Source organism: Schistocerca cancellata, chromosome 1 (assembly GCF_023864275.1).
Source record: "Schistocerca cancellata isolate TAMUIC-IGC-003103 chromosome 1, iqSchCanc2.1, whole genome shotgun sequence".
Taxonomy (NCBI): domain Eukaryota; kingdom Metazoa; phylum Arthropoda; class Insecta; order Orthoptera; family Acrididae; genus Schistocerca; species Schistocerca cancellata.
Window position 1 is genome coordinate 1093551766 of NC_064626.1, and position 27556 is coordinate 1093579321.

At 44.2% G+C, this 27556-nt stretch overlaps 1 protein-coding gene and 1 pseudogene across 2 annotated transcripts in view; one reads left to right on the forward strand and one right to left on the reverse strand.

The window, feature by feature from the left end:
- LOC126091544 (uncharacterized) overlaps window positions 1-27556 on the reverse strand; it is a 224727-nt gene that overhangs the window by 111363 nt on the left and 85808 nt on the right. The window lies entirely within an intron of this gene.
- LOC126098774 (5S ribosomal RNA) lies at window positions 23645-23762 on the forward strand (annotated as a pseudogene).

The window sequence follows — 27556 nt, forward strand, 5'->3', positions numbered from 1 at the left end:
CACTGCGTAGGATCCTACGGTCTTGGCGTGCATCCGTGCGTCGCTGCGGTCCGGTCCCAGGTCGACGGGCACGTGAACCTTCCGCCGACCACTGGCGACAACATCGATGTACTGTGGAGACCTCACGCCCCACGTGTTGAGCAATTCGGCGGTACGTCCACCCGGCCTCCCGCATGCCCACTATACGCCCTCGCTCAAAGTCCGTCAACTGCACATAGGGTTCACGTCCACGCTGTCGCGGCATGCTACCAGTGTTAAAGACTGCGATGGAGCTCCGTATGCCACGGCAAACTGGCTGACACTGACGGCGGCGGTGCACAAATGCTGCGCAGCTAGCGCCATTCGACGGCCAACACCGCGGTTCCTGGTGTGTCCGCTGTGCCGTGCGTGTGATCATTGCTTGTACAGCCCTCTCGCAGTGTCCGGAGCAAGTATGGTGGGTCTGACACACCGGTGTCAATGTGTTCTTTTTTCCATTTCCAGGAGTGTATATTGTGAGTCCCGAAGATAACCGCATATCACCACCGACAGTACTGTTTTGCTCCAATCCATAGGTTGATCGCAGTTTTGTTTATGGAGTTGTAATGGTAGATTCGACGAACATGGCATCGATCATGCGAATCACCTTGTTCATAAACAAGTTCCAAACACGATACCACGCACCCGATCATCACAGCTTTACGAAACTTGACGAGACGATCTTCTATTACGATACTATAAATTTTATTGGACATTTTTCAAAGACGACTCAATCGATTACACAAACATGTCTCGTCTGCAGTGCTTGTACGAGCTCGTTTAAACATATCTATAAATACACTATCTGGTACAAAGTCCCTATACACTTCCACCACGCAATTTCTATTTGGGACACACAACTTTTTTAAAAATAAAAATGTTTGAACATTACACACATTTCTATTCATTCGTGCATAATGAGATACAAAGTTTCGCCAAAGCCGTCATAAGTGTCACGGTTACCCACACTATACAATAAAATCGCGTAGTATTTCTTCGAAATTTATCAGACTTATCAACCCATCTTCGTACAAAATATTAGTTTCTGTTGTATGTGATTGTCGGTGGCAGTTGTCAACTTCATACTGTGTAAATATTTCCTATACAAGGATGCCAAAATTGGGCTGAATTTCACTACGGCGATCAGAGGAATCCACTGCGCGGTTTGTTCTTAGACGCACTCTTACAAACACGTATGGCGACCCAACTTAGCAGATTGCTCTTACGAAACTTCGAGTAATCAATGACTATGTTCTGCATCCATGTTAATCTCTGTGGCTAGAGATACTCTTGTGACACAAAGGCACCTTTGCTCTGTAAGGCGGAAACGTTCTGATAGGTGTGTCCGTTCGTTAATTGTCGTCGGGTAGCAGTGAGCTGCAGAACGACCTTTTGCATTGTGGCTCGTTCGTCCACTGATACAGCCCGAACTAGGCGATGACCTCTGACATCCGCACGTTATTGATCACGACACTTGAGCCTTGTGGCAGCGGGTTAGCTCAAACTGAGTAAAATTACATTCGTACCATTGTGGCGCCTGCGCGGCTTCTTAGTGTCCTGTATGTTTTGCAGACACTGCATCTCACAACTGACTTGTAAGAAATTGCATCCTTATGGAATATCGTCTCAGTAATGGGACTGGATTTGTGATTTCCTGTCAGAGAGTCACAGTTCGTAGTAAGCCACGGAAAGTCATCGAGTAAACAAGAAGTTGTTTTTGTCATTCCCCAAGGTATTGATATAGGCTCTCTGCTGTTCATTATCTATATAAATGATTCAAGAGAGAATCTGAGCAACCGTTTAAGGTTATTTACAGATGATGCTGTCGTTTATCGTCTAGTGAAGTCATCAGAAGATCAAAACAAATTGCAAATAGCTTTAGAAAGATGTTCGTATGGCGCGAAAATTGGAAATTGACACACTAAATAATGAAAATTGTGAGGTCATTCACATGAGTGCTAAAAGGAGTCCGTTAAACTTCGGTTACACGATACATCAGTCAAAGCTAAAGTCCGTAAATTCAACTAAATACCTAGGAATCGCAATTACGAACTACTTAAATTGGAAGGAAGGCACAGAAAATGTTGTGGGGAAGGGTAACTATTGACTGCGTTTTATTGACAGGACACTTAGAAAATGTAACCGATCTACTGAAGAGACTGCCTACACTACGCTTGTCAGTCTTCTTCTGCGCGGTGTAGGAAACTTACCAGATGGGATTGACGGACAACATCGAGAAAGTCCAAAGAAGGGCAGTACGTTTTGTATTATCGCGAAACAGGGGAGAGTGCCACTGAAATAATACAGGATTTGGGGTGGGTATCATAAAACAAAGGCGTTCGTCGTTGTGGCGAAATCTTCTCACCAAATTTCAGTCACCAACTTTTTCCTCCGAATGCGAAAATATTCTGTTGACAGCGACCTACATAGGGAGAAGCGATCACCATAATTATAATACGGAAAATCAGAGCTCGCACCGAAAGATGCAGGTGTTCGTTTTTTCCGCACGCTATACTAGGTTGGAATAATAGAGAATAATTCTGAAGGTGATTCGATGAACCCTCTGCCAGGCAGTTAAATGTGACTTGAAGAGTACCCATATAGATGTAGATGTAGACTGTCATCATGTGTGGCAGGATCACTGATAGATTAGAAGTCAAGCATAGTCAGCACGAGGGTGGGAGATGAATGTCGCCAGTAGGGTAAGAGTAGCGGAGAAGATCACAGAAGAGAGGAACCGTTCAGCAGCAAGGTCAGGCATTAAGCACGACACAGCGCCAGGATAGTTATCTCGCCTTAACTGCCCGAATATTCCCAACCAGTACAGCACCAGAGCGAGACAGACACATCGAAGTCGCCACTGCTTCACACGTCCTCCGTCAAGCGGTGTAACATCGGTTTCGAGAGGTTGCTTTATGTAGTCAGCGATCCGCCAGAGGTGTTCCCCGCACACAAAAAGCCCCACGTGGCTAGGAGAATGTGGTGCATTGGCTGTCAGGGTGGACCTGGTCACAGTTAGTTACGGTCCTGTCGATGATTCACTGGTGGTGTAACAAGGAGAGTGCTTCACACCGTCTGTTCATCTAACGTACAATGGTTCAAATGGCTCTGAGCACTATGCGACTTAACTTCTGAGGCCATCAGTCGCCTAGAACTTAGAACTAATTAAGCCTAACTAACCTAAGGACATCACACACACCCATGCCCGAGGCAGGATTCGAACCTGCGTCCGTAGCGGTCGCTCGGTTCCAGACTGTAGCGCCTAGAACCGCACGGCCACTCCGGCAGGCATTGGGGACACGTTAGATCCCTTCTAGTACTGTGGAAACGAGTGACTTTGCAGTGCTATTACTCTCGTTTGATGTATTTTCTTAAGGAGTGTGATGCCACTTCACGCCTTTCTTAACGTGCGTTTACACCTGTGCGCCTCGCGGTTAGTCGCGTGCGACAGTGCTTGCCCCACATGCAAATAGAGGCACGCGTGTTGCATGCCTATTCCCCAGCATGTGCGTGCGAGTGATTTCATTCGTGTTCACACTGGGAGCCTCTACTTCCTTCTGGGGAAAGCTGCAGCTGCAGCTGCACGGCGACTAACCGCAAAACGCACTGGTGTAAACGCACCTTTGGGGGTGCTGAGACAGCTGCAGTTTAGCGATGACACTGTGCAAAATTAACCTCAGTTGCGGTCAAAATAGGGGCCAGCATTTAAAGACTGGTATCTGTAGACTTTTGAGAGAGCGGAGCGATCTCTTCAAACATCACCTTCCGACTGTTAGACAAACATCTCTGAAACATGGACATACAGATATAGAAATGGTTCAAATGGCTCTGAGCACTGTGGGACTTAACAGCTGAGGTCATCAGTCGCCTAGAACTTAGAACTATTTAAACCTAACTAACCTAAGGACATCACACACATCCATGCCCGAGGCAGGATTCGAACCTGCGACCGTAGCGGTCGCGCGGTTCCAGACGGGAGCGCCTAGAACCGCTCGGCCACAACGGCCAGCCTACAGATATAGAGAACATGTCAAGGATGATCAACTCGTTCCCTGAACCTAGATCTAAATAAACACGGAAGTGACGCTCTAGGACAGCTGACTACCTCTAACGCCGCTGTTAAAGACCAATATTAGCCTCCGAGAGTGTGTTTGGTGAGCACCAATGTTACAGCAAGCCAGGCTAGATTCTCTGACCCACATTTTGAGGAGCCATTATGCATCATGTATTGTTATGTGATGGCAGGGACAGTGATAAGGTTCTCACGCAATGCCGCAAATCTCTTGAATCACAATCAATGGTATGAACCTTGCACTCCGCCTTTTAGAGGCAGTCTATTACGAGGGGCGAAGACAACATGTTGCAGAGTGCTTGAGGCCATTCGCTATGACGTGATCGATGCCGCAGAACTTAACTTTCTTTAGCACATCAGTTTTTCATGGAGACCAAGTCCATATCACAGTAGATTTCCAGACGTACAGCACCCTGTATCTTCGTATCTTTATTACTGTGGGCTCCACAGTTTCTATGGCAACTACATCTAAGAGGGTTGGAACTCAAATAGTGGCAACTATTCATTCACAGACCGATACAAAAGAGTTACATGTTTGCACCTGTTACTATCCTTCAAAGTAGTCACCAGCGTTGTGTAGAACCCGTTGTCAACGATGTGGAAGGCGTAGTATACCGTTAGTATACGAAAGAGTTACATGTTTGCACCTGTTACTATCCTTCAAAGTAGTCACCAGCGTTGTGTAGAACCCGTTGCCAGTGATGTAGACGGTGTAGTATACCGTTAGCAGAGCCTGTTCTGTTGATGGTGCGATTGTAGCGGTCAGCTGCCTGTCGAATCTCTGGAACAGTTCTGAAGTGAATGCCACGAAGCCAAGACTGAAACGCCACTCCAATGAATGGCGTCGTTATGGATCCCGCGAAAGTCGAAAGTGCGTCAGAGACACATCATGGTGAAAGTTGTGATGATTCTCGTGTACGAATGTAATTGTGTTATCCTAACGCTTCTGCGTCCGGCAGTGTTGTGCTCTTTCGACAGAGATGTCACAGACCGACATCTGTCCTGCTTTACAGAGCAGGCAAGCCTCCAAATCCCATATTCTGTGAGGAGTCGTGGACGTTCAGCCACTTATCGCCCAGCGGTAGTTTCACTGTCGTACTATCACTTACACGCCGTTTTCGAGATACTAGTTCACAAGCTCTGGGTAATAATAATATCACCTTCGTCAAAGTCTCTTGTGACAGTAGACTTCCCCATTTGCAGCCCGCGTCGTCGCAAGAATGAGTCCCCATCCGTCTTTGGCCCAATTATATACTTTCCTTAAGGTGTCACGCTCCCGCAACGTCAACAGGCGATATCCAATCTCGCGGTGGGTATTGGTCATACTGTTTCGACCTATCAGTGTATTAATGAAGGATTCAATGTGCGGAGAAATGACAAAAGCTACCGACGAACGCGTGCTGTAGCGTATAGCAGACAAGCGCCTTGCAAAAGCGGAGTATTCAGCCCATTCAGATGCTTCTCCCAGCGCTTTGTTTCTCATGGCACAGGCAGAGTGAACACACAGAAAGGGATGTACCGTGTGACAGTCTTCTTTTGTGCGCATCGAGGCTGAATAGCTATTCAGCTCACGTTGCAGGCGCTTCAGAAACAGTTACGCGACCGCCAATGAAACAGCCCGCAAGTAATGAAGATGTCACTCGTGTCGGGCGGTAGATACCGCCGTCCAGCTAGACGACGAGTGCCTTGACTTCCGTAAGGCACTCGATACAATTCCGCACTGCCGCCTAACGAACAAAATACTAGCGTACGGAATATCACACCAACTGTGTGATTCGAATGGAGAGTTTCTAGCATACAGAACACAGCATGTCATTCATTCTCAATGAAGAGAAGACTTCAGGCGTAAAAGTCACTTTCGGCGTGTTATAGATCCATTACTTTTCACAATACACATTGATGGGCCAAAGAAACTGGTTTACGCAAGCGTACTCAAATACAGAAATATGTAAACAGGCAGAATACGGCGCTCAGGTCAGCAACACCTATATAAGACAACAAGTATCTGGTACAGCTGTTAAATCGGTTACGCAGTTGTTAGGTCGGTTACTACTGCAATAGCAGGTTATCAAGATTTAAGTAAGTTTGAATGTGGTGTTATAGTCGGCACACGAGCGATGGGACACAACATCTCTGAGGTAGCGATGAAGTGGGGATTTTCCCGTACGACCATTTCACGAGTATACCGTGAATATCAGAAATCCGGTAAAACATCAACTCTCCGACATCGCTGCGGCCGGAAAAAGATCCTGCAAGAACAGTTGGTTCAAATGGCTCTAAGCACTACGTCTGAGGTCATAAGTCCCCTAGAACTTAGAACTACTTAAACCTAACTAACCTAAGGACATCACACACATCCATGCCCGAGGCTGTATCCGAACATGCGACCTTAGCAGCAGCGCGGTACCGGACTGAAGCGCCTAGAACTGCTCGTCCACAGAGGTCGACTGCAAGAACGGGACCGACGACGACTGAAGAGAATCGTTCAATGTGATAGAAGTGCATCCCTTCCGCAAATTGCTGCAGATTTCAATGCTGGGCCATTAACAAGTGTCAGCGTGCGAACCATTCAACGAAACACCGTCGATATGGCCTTTCGGAGCCGAAGGCTCACTCGTGTACCGTGATGACTGCACGACACAAAGCTTTACGTCCCGCCTGGACCCATCAACACCGACATTGATCTGTTGATGAGTGAAGACATGTTGCCTGGTCGGACGAGTCTCGCTTAAAATTGTCTCGAGCGGATGGACGTGTCGGATGCGGAGACAATGTCATGAATCCATGGACCCTACACTTCAGCAGGGAACTGTTCAATATGGTGGAGGCTCTGTAATGGTGTGGGGCGTGTGCAGTTGGAGTGATATGGGACCCCTTATACGTCTAGATACGACTTCGACATGTACATAAGCATCTGTCTGATCACCTGCATCCATCCACATCCACTGTGCATTCCGACGGACCTAGGCAAATCCAGCAGGGCAATGCGACCCCCACACGCCCAGAATTGCTACAGAGACGCTGCAGGAACACTCTTCTGAGTTTAAACACTTCCGCTGGTCACCAAATTCCAAGGCATGGACATTACTGTGCATATCTGGGATGCCTTGCAACGTGCTGTTCAGAAGAGATCTCCAACCCCTCGTTCTCTAACGGATTTATGGACAGCCCTGCAGAATTAATGGTGTCAATTTCCTACAGCACTATTTCAGACATTAGTCGAGTCCATGCCACGTCGTGTTGCGGCACGTCTGCGCGCTCTTGGGGGCGGTAAACGACATTGGGCAAGTGCAGCAGTTTCTTTGGCTCTTCAGTGTATATAAGAGTTTCAATGTGTCTTAATTGGTGCATTATACACGAAGGGGAAAGAAGTGTGATTTTTCCTCAAGAAAGAAGGCTAGGAAGACGGTAAGATCAGAGTTCCTTGTCATTTTGACGCTGCTACAGATAGAGCATGAGTTCAGTTGCAGGAATATAGGAAGGGAAATTACTGGTGAGCTTCTGGTATTCAGCCCAGTTGTTGGCTTTGCCCAGGCAGAGTTTAGACATAACAGGACAACTGGAATGACCCTGTATAGCGGTGGTTTTCGATGGAGTGGGGTTTGGCCTGGGAGTTGTGCTGGTGTAGGCTTATTTAATAAAAGCATTTATTACTAACGCATGTATTTCGACCTCCATAAACACATTGCCATCAACAGAATGCTGGGTAATTAATAACAAATGAACACTATGCTGCCCAGAGCTAATAAAAAACGTCCTAAGCAATATATATATATATATATATATATATATATATATATATATATATATATATATATATATATATATATCAGAAAGCACAATTTCACACACCCCACCAGTAGTACATTACAATCGGGTAATCATAACTATAAGCCATTATTTTTTATACAGCTCGTATGATGTGTACATAACTTAGATTAGTCTGTGGCGGGATATTGTTCCAATGCCACGCAAAATTTGTTGACATATTAATCTAGAAGTAGTTGTTTCTTGTAACTGTACAAACATTAACACACACAGCACACTAGTAAACACCACTGGTATAAATTAGATTACATCTGCATAGACTGAACAAATTGAGTTTTGCTGAGGAGTGAAGTTCATGTGGATAATAGTAACATGGGCACCACCACAGAGGGACGTGGGACTTGACGCACAGCACTAAGTGAGTGAAAGGACATCTATGTCCCCTCTTCCATGTCTTCTTTTTGTTCTCTTCTTAAGATAAGCAACACATTTTTATTTACTACTTCCAGATTCATGTATTTTACTTTACAAAAGTATAATATAAGCAAGTAAATAGAAAACAACATCGAAGAGCAGACAAAAGAATTTCACATAGCCCCACCTCCAAATCGTGCTGCATGGGAAACAGTGCCCACAGCCTCAACTGTGTAACACAGTTCTGCTGCGGAGCACTACGGCCTGCATAAAGTAATAAAATGGCACTGGCAGTCATAATGCAGCGTGAATATACAATAAAAAAGATGTACTTCTACTGCCACGCAACTCCACCAGCAATTTACTGCTGCTACCTACAATAGGCCTACCGGGACTACGTAGTCTACGTACAAAAACTGCAATATAAAATTTTAAAAAACTTACAGTTATGCACAATAGTTGAACACGGCTTCACGATGATTTCAAGCAACATACAGAACTCTCCCCCTTGTACAATGATAGAACACTCCCTCTGCAAAGACACAGCAGAAAAGCACACTTTTGCGCCATTCAAGGCACTCCATGCCGTACCGGTATTAGTAATGAATACTTCATATCCATACACATACACCAGCCACTGTCTGTCTTCGCTGTACATACAATATTCTCAATCTGACAACTTGTTAGCTGCCCACCAAATACTACAGGTCACAACAGGACTCTCCTAGTGCTCTGTATATTACAGATATAGCGAACTACTTTTCTCATTATATGGTTGTGTTTGCTGTCTTCTCTGGCCACTGGGTAAAAACACATCCGCCCTCCAGGTAGGTGATGTCCATGGCAATTTCGCCACGCCCTGTGTTGGCCATTGACTACATAGGCTGCTCATCTCCTTGGCACACTACGTTCCAGCTCGACTTACGTGTCGATTTCTGGCCAACAGCCAACTCTCTGGTCTGCTTCAATTGTGGCCCACGGTAACTTCGGCCCGCCACGCCGCGTCCGCAAGTCCTGACAGTGCCCCAGAGCAGCAATGGTGATGTCCCACGACTCGTCCGCTGCTAGCCAATGCGGCTTCCGGCGGCGGCTGAAGTTGTAGTCGCTACATCTGCCTTTCCCGTTGATCGACACAGATACAGGCCCAATTTGCTGATATGGACAACTTCGGCCGCGCTATGATCCTTGGCCCCAACTAGTGATGGGGAGCTCGTGAATGAGTCGTTCAAATGAACGCTTCACTCCAGTGAAGTGTGAACTAACCACTCAATTTCAATGAACTGGTACTTCAAACTCTTCACAGATAACACACTCCATACTTCTTTCTAGTTCACTCACTCTCTTCCCCTCTCCCTCATCCCATTACATCGGCGCTACGTCACTCATTCTCCCTTCACTTCAGTTCCCCCTCTACTGCCTGTCGACGAATCGCGCGGCGTTTGTGGGAAACGATAGGTTTGCGATGGTTTGTGAAGGTGAGGGGCGAGGGGAAGGCAGCGTCAGCTGCTTCCTGCTGTGCTGACATCATTACCCCTGACTGTTTGTGCAGTTCAGTTATACTTCGCGTCTACCGGTAGCCTACCGTTGGCAGCACTTGCGGACCAATGAATATTACAGATACAAACGAAGAGGCTGGCTGTGTGAGCACGCACAGCCAACATGAAAATAAAAGGTTTGTTAATAACACTGAAAGGGGGATTTTACCTGAAATCGTACCAATGACTACAGGTGACAGTTTAAACTGTTTTGAATCTGGAGGGTTATTATTCTCAACAAAAATAAAATCTACAGGAAAACTTCTGAATAATTACTTAACGTAGATATATAGACTTTGTGACAGTGGTAAACATACACATTCTATTTTGGATTAAATTTTAAAAGGAACATAAAATTGGACTGCATTTCGTTGGTAGCCCTAGTTTTCAGTCCATGAATACAACAAATAACGTTTCACTTGGCAGATAAAGACTTTTTTAGGCGCTTCATGACAAAATGTCGAGCAAGATTAAATGTAATACCTTCTTTATATTTGACAGGCTTCTCTGTTTGTCTTTCCTTTGTCCCCTTCGACCATGCTCTATTTAAGTTCTGAGACGCTGTAAGAGCGTAAAACGTTGCGTGCACGTTACTGCATAGTTCGGCCATCTGTTGGTAAAATTATGAAGTATTACGAAGCTTTATTGTACGAGCGAGGCGAAGCGAGCGTAGCGCGGCTGAGCGGCGAACTGGGCAACTTCGCCAGGCTTCCGTACTTCGTGAATGAACTACTTCATTTGAACGCTTCACGGCAAAGAGTGAAATGAATGAAGTAGTTCACGGGAATGAACGAGTTCGACCCATCTCTAGCCCCAACCACGCGCCGCAGACTTGTCCGCCGCTTCTACCGCGGCTGCGTCTCTATGACTAGAGATGGGGGATCCGCTCTTGAACTAATTCATAGAGTTCAGTCTTTCAAAGGAGTGAACAATCAGTGATTCAGAAAAAAAGAACGCTAGCTCCAAACGTTTCCCACGGCAGAGAGAGAGAGAGAGAGAGAGAGAGAGAGAGAGAGAGAGAGAGAGCATATCAGCAGCGCCTCTGCTGGTCACAGCACAGTGCACGCCACACAACACAGCCAGCGCCGGCCTCTGCCCTGCTTCTACCTTGGCTGCCTGCATTGTGCAGTGCCCCATTGGATTTTGTGTTTCACATATGCCGTGGCGTCTCTGTGCGTCGTCTGCCGCGCAGTGTCTGGCGCAGCGTAACTTCGCATCGCACTCTGTTGGCGATCGTTTCAGTCGCACGTCCTGCCCTCTGGGCAGTTGATGCGAGCAACAGGACAGAGAGCCACCTAGCGGATAACATAGGAACTACTTGCAAAAACCCGCTCGCAAGGGAACGAACTATTTGTCTCGGAGCGGGTGAGTTCACCGCTACCCCCTCCCTCGGAACTCGCCCGCTCAACGCTCGCCCCACCGTCTCGACTCTAGCCAGAGCGTCGAGCAAAGCGACTCAGGTGTCACTGTGGTCTCTGCGGTCTCAGCTCACGCAGTAATACAGCTCGCGGCTCGACCTGCTCGACTCAGCGCCTCTGCATCGGAGTTCGTCCCCACTGGATATTGTTCTTCGTAGTAATGCCGCTATGTATATTACATTATTATGTTATGTATACATCAATTGTTTTTATTTTATTTTTATTTTATTTTTATTTGTTTAAACTGATTAGATTAGGTTCCTGATGACTCCTCTTACTATAGGATTTTTATTATAGACACTCGAATTTACGCTTTAATTACGAGCGAACCGATAAACGTATCGCAAAATGTGATACACCAATATTTTCCTTGTTTTATTCTGCGTAAGGCTATATGCAGCACTTTCGTTTTACAGTCAAATTTATATTTTTTTTTCTTATTCTGGTACGGATTTTGCGATTTTAGGCGTCTTCGAAAGGAAACGTTCACTTTAAAAATATATGGCTTGCGATGTATTTGTATGAGGTTAATGAAATTTTAATACGTTATAGCCAAATATATTGTTAATGTAAATCTCAAGTTACAACATTTTCCGATCACCCAAAAAACCACGATAGTGCAAAATAAATCAATAATCAAAAACTTTGTCATATCGTGGAAATTTCAATAAACAATACAAAATTCTTACTCATTATCTGTGTTACTTCAAAATAGGATCAAATAAGATCAAAATACAGGTATAGTACTGGAATAAACCAAGTTTAAAGGGCAATGTGCCTTCCATTTATTTTATATTGTAAATGAGTGGTGAGTCATGAAAAAGAGCTAATACATTTCAGGGAGTGAACAGTTCTGATCCAATCTCTGAAAAGAACAGTTTTGCCCATCTCTATCTATGACGTCGTTACCACTCGGCACAGCTAACTCTGTGTCACACCGCCCCAGCAACTCGGAGCTGCGCTGCTGCGGCTCTGACGCCGTCAACTGCGCCCTCTAACCAAACTACGAGCGCCAGAATAGCGCTGCTGCAGCCGGCTGGGTGAGAAGAAAGACAACCAGTTTCACGCCACGACTCGAAGAAGACGACTGGGTCGGTCGTAGAAATAGTGTGCATGAAATGATATCAGCTTGAAAGCTCACCATTAATGAATTTCGCCGAGATAACCCAAGAGATCATATCACTTCACATTAAGGGAGGAAAATTGCTCGTGGCATTCTGATGCATTCATCACTGAAGTGATTTAGCATAGAAACCTTGCATCATTAAAGCTGAATCGGGATTTAAGCTCTGTTCCTCACGAATATGAAACAAATGTCGTATCATTTAGCAACCCCCGCTCGGGACAATTTAGCACCCTTTGTAAAGGAGGGTAGTCAGCATATTGTAAGTGGTCTTTAATGCTATGTACGATGCTTTTTTAAGGTGCTTTCGACAATTCTGTAACTGTTCATGCTGATAAAATTCGTCAAAATAGCGTGAATTTTTTCGGACCATACTGTTCTGTCAGTGGCACATGGAAACGTTTCTAAGCAGATGACGCACAATAGTGAAACAAAGTTAGTAAGTGTTGTGTTGGCAGAAGAGCCAACACCGTGTTACTAGAGGAGGCCGAAATGCACGCGTTTTAGCTCACGCAGGCTGGCGTGAGGAGGGAAGAACTATACTGACGTGAGGTCTGGAACATGACAAGGAATGAGAATTTAGAAAGCGGACGAAATTAGTTTGATACTTAACTTTAATCCATTAATGATGAACGTCGCTCTTGACGGTACATGATTCACAATATTATCTGTTCAGAATACATTCTTATAGTAACTGAATATGGCGCCTTGCTAGGTCGTAGCAAATGACGTAGCTGAAGGCTATGCTAAACTGGCGTCTCTGCAAATGAGAGCGTATGTAGACAGTGAACCATCGCTAGCAAAGTCGGCTGTACAACTGGGGCGAGTGCTAGGGAGTCTTTCTAGACCTGCCGTGTGGCGGCGTTCGGTCTGCAATCACTGATAGTGGCGACACGCGGGTCCGACGTATACTAACGGACCGCGGCCGATTTAAAGGCTACCACCTAGCAAGTGTGGTGTCTGGCGGTGACACCACAGTAAGAGTGTCTCATATCCTATATTATGTTACAAACGAGCCTCTGCAAACCCAACTACACGCGCTCTGCGTAACCGCTTTTCGAGGCAACTGAACTGTCCAACCACGATTCACGATTCCCGCTGACACCCTCAATCTGGCAGTACCTCTCTCCTGTTCTCCAAACTTACACGAACGCTCTGCTACGTACATTGCTCGACAAGCACTTCTGGAAGAAATTCTCCGCCAATGACTTAGTCTCGAATGGATTTTAAATTTTAATATGCCTGTCTTCCATACCAGAAGAAAGGATACCACTGTGATATGCCATAACCATATCCCACATAGCCTATAAGATTATTCCTATAATAAATGTATCACTTTGTAGCGGAGAGTTCGCTATTCAGAATCTTCTACGCATTTCAAAACTGTGTTCTGGACCAGAATTAAAACCTGGAACTATGCCTTATACGCTTTGCGAGCAATGCTCTTAGCGACTAACTTAAGTAATCCGGACATAATTCGTCACCCGCCTCAATTCTGCCTGCTCTGGACACAACGCCTTGTCTGTGGCTGAGTGTTTTTGCGACATGTTTTCTTCCAGAAATGTTACTCAAGCAAGTATTCCAAGGATAGCTTCTGTCAAGTTTGTAAAGTAGAGCCGGCGGGAGTGGCCGAGCGGTTCTAGGCGCTACAGTCTGGAACCGCGCGACCGCTACGGTCGCAGGTTCGAATCCTGCCTCGGACATGGATGTGTGTGATGTCCTTAGGTTAGTTAGGTTTAAGTAGTTCTAAGTTCTAGGGGACTGATGACCTCAGAAGTTAAGTCCCACAGTGCTCAGAGCCATTTGAACCATTTGTAAAGTAGAAGAGAAGTAAGGGCAGAACTGCAGTACTGCGTGTAGGTCGTCTTCCCTCGACAGCTCAACCGTTCGGAACACTGTCAACGAAGGTAAGCTTCCAGTTTCAAACCCAGTCTTGCACACAGTTCTAATCTTCAAGAAAGTTTAGAAACAGCGCATGCTTGGTTGCACAGTGAAACATGCTGTACGGACCACTCGTCAGACATTCATTGCACAAGAGGTGCACAGGTCAGAGGGAAACAGAAAGTCACGTATGATGGGACTGTATCTCCGTGGTCATGTTGTTTTACAGAAACAACTGATAATTAGAAGAACGCGGGTCATCAGAGTGGTATAAACAAAGCGGTCATTATTATGTGGCCCAGCAGAACAAGATTTTACTGAGTGAAATGAGTGATGCGTCACCCTACATGGTGTGACAAATCAAACGGGCTCGGTGAAGGTTGATGATGACGATGTTTGGTTTGTGGGGCGCTCAACTGCGCGGTTATCAGCAGCCGTACAAATTCCCAACCTTTGCTCAGTCCAAACTCGCCACTTTCATGAATGATGATGAAATGATGAGGACAACACAAACACCCAGTCATCTCGAGGCAGGTGAAAATCCCTGACCCCGCCGGGAACCGAACCCGGGACCCCGCGCTCAGGAAACGAGAATGCGACCGCGAGACCACGAGCTGCGGACTCGCTGAAGGTTAGAACCGTTTTGTCTACCGTAGCCCGGACATTTTCTTAAAACAAAACTAATGATGTCAAATGGCCATTTTGGGGACTGTCTATCGAACAACTCTGAAATTAGAACCGAGTGTCTGCTGCTTGTCAGATGAATTCGCCAGAAGCGCCAACTCTTGCAGGTAAAATAGATTCAAGTTTTGTCTACATTGTAGCAGAACTTACGTGTTAAGATTTCTTGCAACAGAAGCGAAAGGAGATAATACACGTTATTAGTCAGTAAATAGCAGCGAGTGTCTGGAAACTTTTAGACGCATAATTTTACATTATTAATAGAACAGCTACGTCTGCATAATTCTCGTTTGTCCGCCCCTTCTCCACAATATCGATGCCGCCGTGGTGCAGGGTATGACCCATGACATTGCTGAGTCGAGAGATTTATCGCCAGTGCGATGCGGATGCCTTTTGCCTGTTCACTGTTACTATTTTAATTCAGTTACATTTAAAGTCAATTGCTAGTTACAGCGCAGACTGCGTCTTCCTGCATTTCGCAACTACACTTCCGAAATATCATTTCTCTACGGGGTGACCCGAAGTTCACCGATTAAATTTTTGACTTCGTTCAAGGATATTTCCTAGGCATTTTGATGCCAGGAACCACGGTCTCCTGTGGATCGTTACAGAGTAATTGTATTTCGTCTGCCGCCCCCCCCCTCCAATTTTTTTGGTACCATTTTTTCGTTGAACCGTCGAAAATATCTGTACAAAATTGTAAATGTGGACGGTATGCGCTGTGAATCATTTTTGGAAACAAATTTGTTCCATTCACACATGGTACCTGCTTTCGAGGACAGTAATGGCCAAGCTGTCACCCTCAAGTTTTCATTCAGGACGGACTGGTTGTTCTGTGTTAGCTGTGTGTCGACAGTAAGACATTTCCGTATGGATAGGTTCACTGCTGAAAATTTAGCCGATATGCAACTCGTGTACGCGTTCGTAGAAGACAATGGAAGAGCGAACCAACAGTCAAGGGCCCCTTATGCCAAAATACTCGAAGTACTCCTGAACAGCCTCCGAAATTTTATCGGTTGAGTTTGGGGTCAGCTTGTATTTATGAAACAATGTCATTTAACGAGCTTAGTGAGTACGCAGCATCATTAATCAGCCTAGCACCACATAGTGAACAATTGGAACCCATAAATTTCTGCTTTCACTTTTAGTTCAAATGTGTGTGAAATAATATGGGACTTTAACTGCTAAGGTCATCAGTCCCTAAGCTTAGACACTACTTAACCTAAATTATCCTAAGGACAAACGCACGCACACTCATGCCAGAGGGAGGACTCGAACCTCCGCCGGGACCAGCCGTCACTTTTAGTGGTGGTCGTATATTTAGAGGAAGCATCTACTACACGACTCATCCTGTTCATGGCACCCGGTTTCAACTGCAGGTTGCCTACCTAATGTCTTTCAGGGGCAAGCAAAACTTGAGTTTCAGTATCTCAAGTAATTATTGAGCGAATTTCAAAATTTAAAATCCTGTCATATTTTACTCACTGAGTGGTATAATATTATGTTACAGGTTTAACCCAATTAGGACAAATATTTAAGTTATAAAATGTGTCTATGACTAGAGCCACCGCAACACACTTCGCACAGATACCCAGAATATACAGGGTGTCCAGAAAAGGGCTCCCTGATTTCAAAATTAAATATCTCGAAAACAAAGATCGATAGAGGAATGCAGTAAACGGTATGTTTATTGTGAAAGCTGTAAGAAGTTTATACAGCAGTTTGAAATAATAGTTACAAAAGCTGCTAACAGATGGCGCTGTGCGCTGTACAGCTCATATCAGCATACATAAGTGAAATAATCGTATGAAAGTAATCTTTGCAAACAATCACATCACAATGTTTTCAAAATGTTCAGCATTGGCACTACAGAGGTGGCGCAAACGAAGAATGAAATTCGCCATCACATTTCGTAGTGTCTCAACTGAAATGGATTCACATGCCACAGAGATCGCCGATTCAAGCTCGTCCAGCGTGGCGGGATGCTTCGGGTAGACCATGTCTTTCACTGTGCCCCACAAAAAAAGTCACAGGGAGTCAAATCCGGTGAATATGGAAGCCAATCCATACCTGCACCAGTAAATTTGGGATATTCCAAAGCAATGACTCGATTCCCGAAGTATTCTTCAAGAAAGCGAAACACTTGTTCGGTCCGATGTGGTCGGGCTCCATCTCGCATAAACCATTCAGTACCTGGTCGATCCTCTAACGCTTGCTGTGTGGCGGCAAATTGTTCCAAAATTGCAACGTAACGTGCACCAGTGACAGTTTCTCGAATGAAAAAAGGACCAATAATGCCTCTGCTGCATACTGCAGCCCACACAGTAACTTTAGGACAATACAGGGGTTTCGCTTCACACCAATATGGCTTTTCGGAACCCCAAAATCGCCAGTTCTGCTTATTCACGTATCCATTCAGGTGGAAGTGTGTTTCATCTGTAAAAAAGATGCAGGCAACATCAAATCCTTCACTATCAATCATTGTGAGCATCTGATTAGCAAAGGCAACCCTTTGTTGCGCAGCTCGTACGGGTATGGCCTGGTGCGTTTGAATCTTGAATGGAAACATGTGTAGGCTCTTTCTCAGTATTTTCTGCGTGCTGGAACGCTTCAAACCGGTCTCAGATGCAATTCTACGGACGGATGACATTGGATTTCGCTGAACAATTCCACAAACTGTGGCGATATTTTCAGGCGTAACTGCGGTTTGCTTGCGGTCAACATGCCCCACTAGTTCATCAGTTATGCTGCCTGTTCGTTGAAATTTTGCGAAGAGCGTACGAATGGTTTTCTCATCGGGTCCTTTTGGAACATTAAATCGTGCTTGTAAACTTCGCCTTGTTGCCGTAGGACTCTCTTCTAATCTGTGGTACTCTAGCACCAGAAAAACGCGTTGTTCAATGGAGTACATGGTTTTAATCTCTTCCTTCGGAAACTTCTTACAGCTTTCACAATAAACATACCGTTTACTGCATTCCTCTATCGATCTTTGTTTTCGAAATATTTAATTTTGAAATCAGGGAGCCCTTTTCTGGACACCCTGTACTTCTCCAGTATTTGAGAATGGGAGCACTTACCGACAAGCAACAAACTTTACACATAATTACAAACCTTTCCGAAATTTATCCTCGCTGACACTCGCCACAAACAGATGAAAAGAAAAACGTTTGTCGCTTACTCCATTTCAGCTGTTCGTGCAGTAAAACTGCCACATCAAGCATGACGTATTAATTTATTACTCCTTTGCTGCTAACTCTACTCGCAACACATTTTGCAGACAGTATCTTCATATACCATTAAACGTACTTGAAAACTTATATCATAGAACGACACATGCCTCAGGAGATACGGTGACATAAACATTGACTGGAGAGAAAAACTAACTTTTGCTTAAAATGGAGTGCAGATTATCCACACTACATTCATCCAATGTTCCATAATGAGAGCACCTGGCGACTTCCAACAAACTTTAAACATAATTTCAAACATTTGTTTTGTAAATAAAAACGCCTTTACTTGCTGCGCTGTATTTTGTTTCTCTCAGACGCGTTTCGTCTTTTTCACTTTACGGCATCTTGAGTGGGATCTAGAATGATACAGTTTTGTTTTGATATGTGTTATTTGTAGAATATAAAACAGTTCACGTCTCGTTTTTTCACAGTTTTCGTTCGCATCTGCATTTCCTCTCATCTGGCAATATGCTGGAGGTCGTGCTACAGCTATAGATACGAAACATAAGCATGTTTTTATGTTCTGAACTTTTTTCTTCCCACTATTCATCTTGCTTGCTCTTATTGTCGTGTTGCATTATCAGTCTTCTGTCACCAATTACAAATGTTTGATCGAAAACTACTGCGTTACTACTGTGGGTTCACTGTGTGTCTAATCCTGTTTGATTTGTTTACATACCGGTACATGTCGCCAACCTAACGAAATATAAGCTAAAAACTAATGTCTGTTTTGTGAAGAGGTTCATGGACAAGTTACTGGAAAGGAGTTGGGTGGTATTGTTGTTATTATTATTATTTGATGTTAGTCCTCTGTTGTAAGGTTACTCAATTATTTTATCTAGTGTAAACACTGAGTTGTTTGGCTTGTGTACTTGACCTTTCAACACGATATTCTTTTCTGCTTTGGTTTTCTGCATGAGGTAATTTTCTTGCAGGATTAGGTGGTTTTTATTGTCGATTCATGTCTTGTCCTGTAACCATTGTTTTGGGATATCTGCACTATTATGTCAAGTTCTTCTTGGCAGTTTTCTTTGTTGGGTGGCACTGTGTGATTCAGACATTTTCTAAACTTCTTCTCATTTACATGCTTAACGTTAAATATTAATTATTAATTAAATATTAATCAGACTTTTGAAGCTGTTGTATACATGGGTATTCGATTCTGTAAAGAATCGGGTGTGGGGGCTTTACTGGTGGAATCTATTTTTGTAGCAGATATATGCGATGTTCTGAGAGTGAGTACGTTTTTCATAAAACGAGTGTGAACTGTATCCAAAGACTTCTCAATATCAGGAAAACCTACTTCCAAGATAACTACTTGCTCTTTTGTTTTTTGAAAAACAACAACCGTTGGTTCTGAAGTCCTTCTCTTGCCTATCCTGAGGAAAAGTCATCACACCAAAGCACGCATTCGAGCAGGCCAACCCACTGACTCTTGCTACAGATCTGTGGACGGCGAACCTCTCTTGTGACATTTTTCTAAAACGGAAGTGACTTGCGCTCCGTTCCAGTGGAGTGGGATACAACGCCCTTCCTTCGACCTAGTTAACTAGAAGTGGGCCTGTGTGCGCATAAAGTACTGTTTTCGGTGTTAAATTGCCGATCTCTATTTAAATACTCCATAAGCCAATTTACAGAGAACGGCGGAGGGTACATCGAACTAATATTACCGATTTTAAACCTACACAAAGAACTTCAGGACGAAGATCTGCAAATTGTAGAACTAAGGAAAAACAGTGGACCGAATGGATGTGTTGTGTTTGCCAGGTACATCTCTGTTAACGAACAAACAAGTGTTCACTTTTTTGATGTTCTGGTACACACTGGTTAAAAACTAGTAAAGACAGAGGGCAGAAATTTTGTATACTGTCTTAAAACGTTCTTAACTAAAAAGCGGACTATTCTGAAGATTTAAATTTGAAAATTGAAGACTTTTTTAAATAACACCTGAGTTAATTACTGAAGTTTCTGATTTTAAATAACACCTGAGTTAATTACTGAAGTTTCTGATAGTCTATATCACACAAAATCCTGAATCACAATTTACGACAGCAACATCTTTTTAAAAGTCTCCTTTAAATATAAAGAAAAAAATCAAGCTTCTACTCTGTTTTTATTTCGGGAAAAATACAATTCAGAAAAAAGTGTGAGGCAAAAAGCTGTGGTTCATACACCAAAATATTCCCAAAAGACTTGTTGAAAGATGATAAGCATTACATGAGCTTAAAACTCTTATTATTTGAGCTACACTATTTAGAAAATTGACATATTTTTCAAAATTTCCCCTTCTGTCGTCTACGAACCAGCCCCCGTAACTGACAACTATGCCGTACTTCTTCCAACGATGCAAAATTAAGTTTCTCGAAAATTCCTATTAACAATCTAGTGTGGGCTACAGCCACCTAATACGATCCTACCTTCGTCTCTCAGAATTTATTCCACGTCTTTCGTCATAGATATGACGAAAGATAATGTCTCCAAACGATGGAACAGTATTGGTGCGTTAGTGCCTTGTATGCGATTTTTTTTACAGGTGAATTGTATTTTCCCAGAACACTTCCAATAAATCTAAATCTTCCCTTCGTCTTCTCCTATACTGATTTTACGTGACCGTTCCATTTCATATCGCTTCTTAGCCGCGCAGGATTAGCCGAACGGTCTAGGGCGCTGCAGTCATGGACTGTGTGACTGGTCCCGGCGGAGGTTCGAGTCCTCCCTCGGGCATGGGTGTGTGTGTTTGTCCTTAGGATAATTTAGGTTAAGGTGTGTAAGCTTAGGGACTGATGACCTTAGATTTCACACACATTTAAACACATCGCTTTTTACTATTAGTGTAGCTACTTACACAATGTGAGACGCTCAAAATGTCCACTACTGACCTTGTAATCAGTTACTACCGGGTTCTTTCTCTTTGTTATAGGCATTAACTTACATTTACCCTCATTTAATGAGAGCTGTCATTCATTATAGCAAGTGTAATTTTTTTCCAAATCTTCCCGCAACTCCTTACGAACATGCTATGGCTATACTCTTCTCTACACAACAGCGTCTTCAGAGAACAATCTTAGAGTGCAGTCTGAATGATGAATCGTGTATGCATACTGAAAAATTAAGACTACTTCAGAGCCCTTAAAGCACAAAATAGAAACAAACAAAAAATTCAGATTATTTGGCAATCATATTTTTATTCGTCTTCTTAGCGCAGATTTTTAGTTTCGTAAACAATTATTTCTGCGACTTCTAACATTGCAAACCATGTGACGCACGAACAAACGAGTTACATATTTGTTTTGGTCAATAAAGTAATTTCGCAGATAAAACTTGTTTTTCATGTTCGATTTGCTATCAATTTCTTCGTCATCCAACAACAGAACGTACATTTAGATCCATTAACTAATTTAAGTTTTGACTAAAACTTCTTCGAGTTCCATGGTACATTTAAAAAAAAAGCACTCCATCTTCAGGCCACGAGTGGCCTACTGGGACCATCCGACCGCCGTGTCATCCTCAGAGGAGGATGCGGATAGGAGGGGCGTGGGGTCAGCACACCGCTCTCCCGGTCGTTATGATGGTATTCTTGACCGAAGCCGCTACTATTCGGTCGAGTAGCTCCTCAATTGGCATCACGAGGCTGAGTGCACCCCGAAAAATGGCAACAGCGCATGGTCACCCATCCAAGCGCTGTCCACGCCCGACAGCGCTTGACTTTGGTGATCTCACGGGAACCGGCAATGCCGTTGCCATATGGTACATTTTAAGTTATAGTAATTTGGTCTCCAAATCGTCTAAAGTTACTTGCTCTGAAAAACTTACGGACGAGCTAGTTAAAGTACATAACGTACTAACTATAAGGTAGAAACGAATGAAACTGCGGGAGCGTTTTGCCAGAAGTCTCCCAGTCGCACTCACAGCATGAACTCAGCGGAGCTAGTGGCAAATGGACGTGGCCTTGCAAGACGAAGCAGTGGAAGGAACAGAGAAATAAGTGTGTGCCAATCAACGAGCAGCTATGGTGGACTGTGGTGGTGTTCTTCATTACAATATGGCCCGTAGGCAACATCTGGATGACTTCACATCGGGAAGAATAACCGGGAAACTGAAGGAAGGACGAAGTGTGATGAGTATAGACCAAGAGTTTGGTACTGCTCACAGCACTGTTCCACGTGCTTGTGGAGCTTTCCAACCACAGGCACTGCTGACTGAAGGAGAGGAGGTGGTCGACCACGGTCAACTAAAGCAGCAGATGACCATTCTCTGCGCAACAGGCAAGAAGGGACTTACGTTAAATAGCGGTTGCAACTGCAACCACATTTGACAGGACTGCCAGGCATGCAAATGGAGAGGGGTGGCGCAGTGGTTAGGCCAGTATTACACTATCAAATTTCTTTGTCAAATATCTTTGTCAAAAATCTGTGTCAAAGATATTTGATGGTGTAACAGGGAACTTTGTCAAATGTCGTCCAATATTAGATCATATCTAGGGCCTCGCTGTAGATTTGATCAAAGAAGTCACTTGTCTTCTGTTCACTGCAATGTGACATGTCACCACGTGGAGCGCTAGAATCACTGTAGCGTTCTGTCATCTGTAGTGTTTTTATAAACATTGCCAGTAAATACAATTGGTGTGTGCCGACAACTACAAAATTAATAGAGATGTATGAAGCTGATGAGGTGCTATACAACGCGAGGCACCCTACATACAAAAATGGATTAAGAAGATTGGAGACCTGACCTGACCTGACCTGACCTAACCTAACCTAACCTAACCTAACCCTCTCCTCTAGCAAGGAATCGGAGTGTTACAGTGAGCCTGTCTTCTGCAGATGTAGCAGTTCTTAAATGAATATTGTGCTTTGTGATATGAGGATACACTTCACTGAGCACATACAGAAATGTATGCTCATCCATTCTTAAGTAATTGATCTTGACGTCCTCCACTATATGCCCACATAACAAGTTTTGTTGAATGCTTTTATCGTGTCGTCGTAAAACCCACGGCTCCACCCAGGTATGTTTCCTTTTTCCTTCTCCGCTTCTTTCTGCATGTACACACAGTGCAATTGTGGTACATGCAACTGCTGCGGTTAATAACAGGTTGTTGTTGTTGTCAGCCATCTTGAACTTTGCCTATCCTCATACGGCGAGAGGTGGCAACACGTAATGCATCCGGGAACATTGTCGAACATGATCGTTTTGGTGGTCACTTAACGTTATTGCGACACAGTAATTTTTCTCCATGTGCGTTATTTCAGAGGTGCGTTCGGCCCTGGCTTCATTTTTATGGATTACAACGCGTGACCGCATCGAAAAGCGCAGGCGGAGGAGCTCTTGGAAAAAGAGGATATTCGGCGAATTGACTGGTCTCCCAGTTACCCCGACTTAAATCATATCGAGAACGTGTAGGATGTGGTGCGGAGACGTACTGCAGTTTGTCCACGTGCACCAACGGCCATACAGCAGTGGTGGTAGAGAAAAGGAAATCCATACAACAAGAATTCCTTACCGGCAACGGCCTTGCCGCAGTGGATACACCGGTTTCCGTCAGATCACTGAAGTTAAGCGCTGTCGGACGTGGTCGGCACTTGGATGGATGACCATCCAGGCCGCCATGCGCTGTTGCCATTTTTCGGGTGCACTCAGCCTCGTGATGCCAATTGAGGAGCTACTCGACCGAATAGTAACGGCTTCGGTCAAGAATACCATCTTACGACCGGGAGAGCGGTGTGCTGACCCGACGCCCCTCCCATCCGCATCCTCCACCGAGGATGACACGGCGGTCGGATGGTCCCGGTAAGCCACTCGTGGCCTGAAGACGGAGAGCTTTTAAGAACTCCTTACGAACCTTGTGGTCAGCGTGGGAGAATGTTTCAGAATATGCAGTGCCGTCTATGGTGATCACAAACCTTATTACGAACCATGTTCCACCTTTTTTATGTCCAGGGGACCATCACAAACCGCGGTGCCTTCAGTGCAACTATGGTCTTTGAATAAAGTGTCATTTCTGTTCGTCTCAGTGCGTATTTCTTTCATTTACCTTCTGTACTATACTGTAGCAGATTTTTCTTTGTTTGGTCCAAGTTTCAAAAAGCAATGTTATCATGCAGTGCCATAGTATGCGAAAGTTAACTTTCGTCGTTAAGCTTCGCACACCAGTTTATATACTGGCATATATTTTGATTTGTCTTTTGCTTGTCGGTGTATGGGTTACTTCATCAGATCTGCGGTGGATTTTAGGATCGTCATTAATATTTTTCCAAGTCTATTACTGAATCAAGATGGATTATCCTCACTGTTTTGCTTGTTACACTTATCACGATTCACAGTGGTTGTGTGTATGTAATACACGGTTTTGGTAGTCAATAGCTGAAAAACAGAAACTTTATATCACGATGGTATTATAAAAAACGTTCTAACGTATCAAGTTTGTAATAAGAGACGGTTTTTTCCTTTCTTGTTAAGGTTTAATAGAGTGCCTACACCACGACGTTACATATATGCGCCTAGTGATTTAGAGAGGGATTAAGTAATAGTACATGAAAGGGACAGGGTACCCGCCCACATCTTTATTGACGGAACAATCCAAGCTTCACTTGGAGTAATAGCATGAAAAATGGAAATGAGGTTGGGTCCAAACGAATTTTTGAGCTACTCCGGAACTGAATGTGGCGCTTCAATTAATGCTTTAAACCGTTCTGAAAACAAAGCAGCAAATTATATTTCTGTCTGATAATGAGAAATATTGAAGAAAATATCAAACTGTGGCCTTCAGGGAAGATTGTGCCGACTGGTGCTCTTACTGCCGGCGCTTAGAGGTTCGTACCTGGAAGGAAGGTGGTACAGCTCTAGCCGGGAATAGCTTGTTACGTCACGCGTCCTAAGGCCGCTCGGAGCCGCTTTCCTAGTACTGTATTTCTGGACGAGTGCCGGTATCGAATGCAGACGTGGATACACGAACGGTGATGGAAAGAAAGAAAAAAAGGGAGGAAAAGAAAGAAAACTCATCAGAGTGATTAAAACTGACAACACTCTTGATGCTGAATCCAACGAGACGTGTTATTTTCGCTTGATGAGAATCTATCCGAAGCCGGTAACTTCTTGCAGTGTTTCCGTAGACGTTGTCCCGCGCATCTGAAACTGAATAATGTCTGGCCTTACAGACTTTCGAAAGGAACTAAACAAATTATTGGTGCTCACCTACGCTGCAAAGTTGATAAAATACAGAGTAACTGAATGTTAATAACGTAATGAAACTCAGTAAGGAGCCTTTAGATCTTCCATATCGAACATAAGCAGAAAAACCTTTATGACTTTGCTTGTCCTTTGCTAAAACCATGTACACTACTGGCCATTAAAATTGCTACACCACGAAGATGACGTGCTACAGACGCGAAATTTAAGCGACAAGAAGAAAATGCTGTGATATGCGAATGATTAGCTTTTCACAGCATTCACTCAAGGTTGGCGCCGGTGGCGACACTTACAGCGTGCTGTCATGAGGAAAGTTTCCAACCGATTTCTCATACACAAACAGTAGTTGACCGGCGTTGCCTGGTGAAACGTTGCTGTGATGCCTCGTGTAAGGAGGATAAATGCGTACCATCACGTTTCCGACTAAGGTCGGATTGTAGCCTATCGCGATTGCGGTTTATCGTATCGCGACACTACTGCTCGCGTAGGTCGAGATCCAATGACTGTTAGCAGAATATGGAATCGGTGGGTTCATGAGGGTAATACGAAACGCAGTGCTGGATCCCCATGGCCTCGTATCACCAGCAGTCGAGATGACAGGCATATTATCCGCATGGCTGTAACGGATCGTGCAGCCACGTCTCGATCCCTGAGTCAGCAGATGGGGACGCTTGCAAGACACAACCATCTGCACGAACAGTTCGACGACGTTTGCGGCAGCATGGACTATTAGCTCGGAGACAATGGCTGCGGTTACCCTTGACACCGCATCACAGACAGGAGTGCCTGCGATGGTGTACTCAACAACGAACCTGGGTGCGCGAATGGCAAAACGTCATTTTGACGGACGTATCCATGTTCTGTTTACAGCATCATGATGGTCACATCCGTGTTTGGCGACATCACGGTGAACGCACATTGGAAGCGTGTATTCGTCATCGCCATACTGGCGTATCACCCGGAGTGATGGTATGGGTGCCATTGGTTACACGTCTCGGTCACCTCGTTACGTTTCAGATGTGTTACGACCTGTGGCTCTACCCTTCATTCGATCCCTGCGAAACCCTACATTTCAGCACGATAAAGCACGGCCGCATGTTGCAGGTCCTATACTGGCCTTTCTGGATACAGAAAATGTTCTCCATATCTCTCAACAACTGAAAAAGTCTGGTCAATGGTGGCAGAACAACTAGCTCGTCACAATACGCCAGTCACTACTCTTGATGAATTGTGGTACCGTATTGAAGCTGCATGGGCAGCTGTACCTGTACACGCCATCCAAGCTCTGTTTGACTCAGTGACCAGATGTATCAAGGCCGTTCTTACGGCCAGAGGTGGTTTTTCTGGGTACTGATTTCTCGGAATCTATGCACCCAAATTGCGTCAAAATGTAATCACATGTCAGTTCTAGTATAATATATTTGTCCAATGAATACCCGTTTATCATCTGCATTTCTTCTTGGTGTAGCAATTTTAATGGCCAGTAGTGTATTTCATCTGAAACCAGACAAGAATAATTTAGATCAAAATGCTGTGACAGGAATAGGAGTGTCTCTTTTTCGCTTCAGTGCCATAACCAATCCGAATTGAACGCTGCATCCATAGGTGGCATAACGGAGTTTAGCAAAGTCTCTATCCTGTCTTGGTCTCCTCTGTATGATGTGAGGCAATGCTGAGTTATGTGACTGAAATTTCACAATATTTAAAGTCTTTCCGGTTCAGTTGTTCTAACTAAAAATTTCAAATCCCCGTACGGACACTTTGGTTTAGTTTTCAACTCGTTTCCCACATGTCAATCCACACAAACTGTTCTATTTAATTTACCATCTTTATACAACTAACGCTGTTGTTCTTCTAAATGCGCTACCTACAGAACAGTATGCTCAAACTTTCCTTTTCGAACTGCATCACAGCTAAAGCTATCAAAAAGGGACAGAAAGCAAAACAAGCAGCAAATAAGAAAGCAGCCTGAATACGCACTTTTGCCAAATGTTTCTGTTCGGCAACTGAAGTAAAGCGGATCTCAGGTATAGCATTAGTGCCATAAAATATTACATGCCTTGTCAAAAACACAGAAGTGTTCTTTCTGTGTCCACTGGGTTTCGATTTTTCAGAGTTTGTTTACATTCCAGCAAATGATAAAGGTTGCCTCTAAGCGATATGAACTTATAGTTAAAATCTTAAAAATTTTCAGTTTATCATGTACTTTCCTAACGTAGCAGAAATAA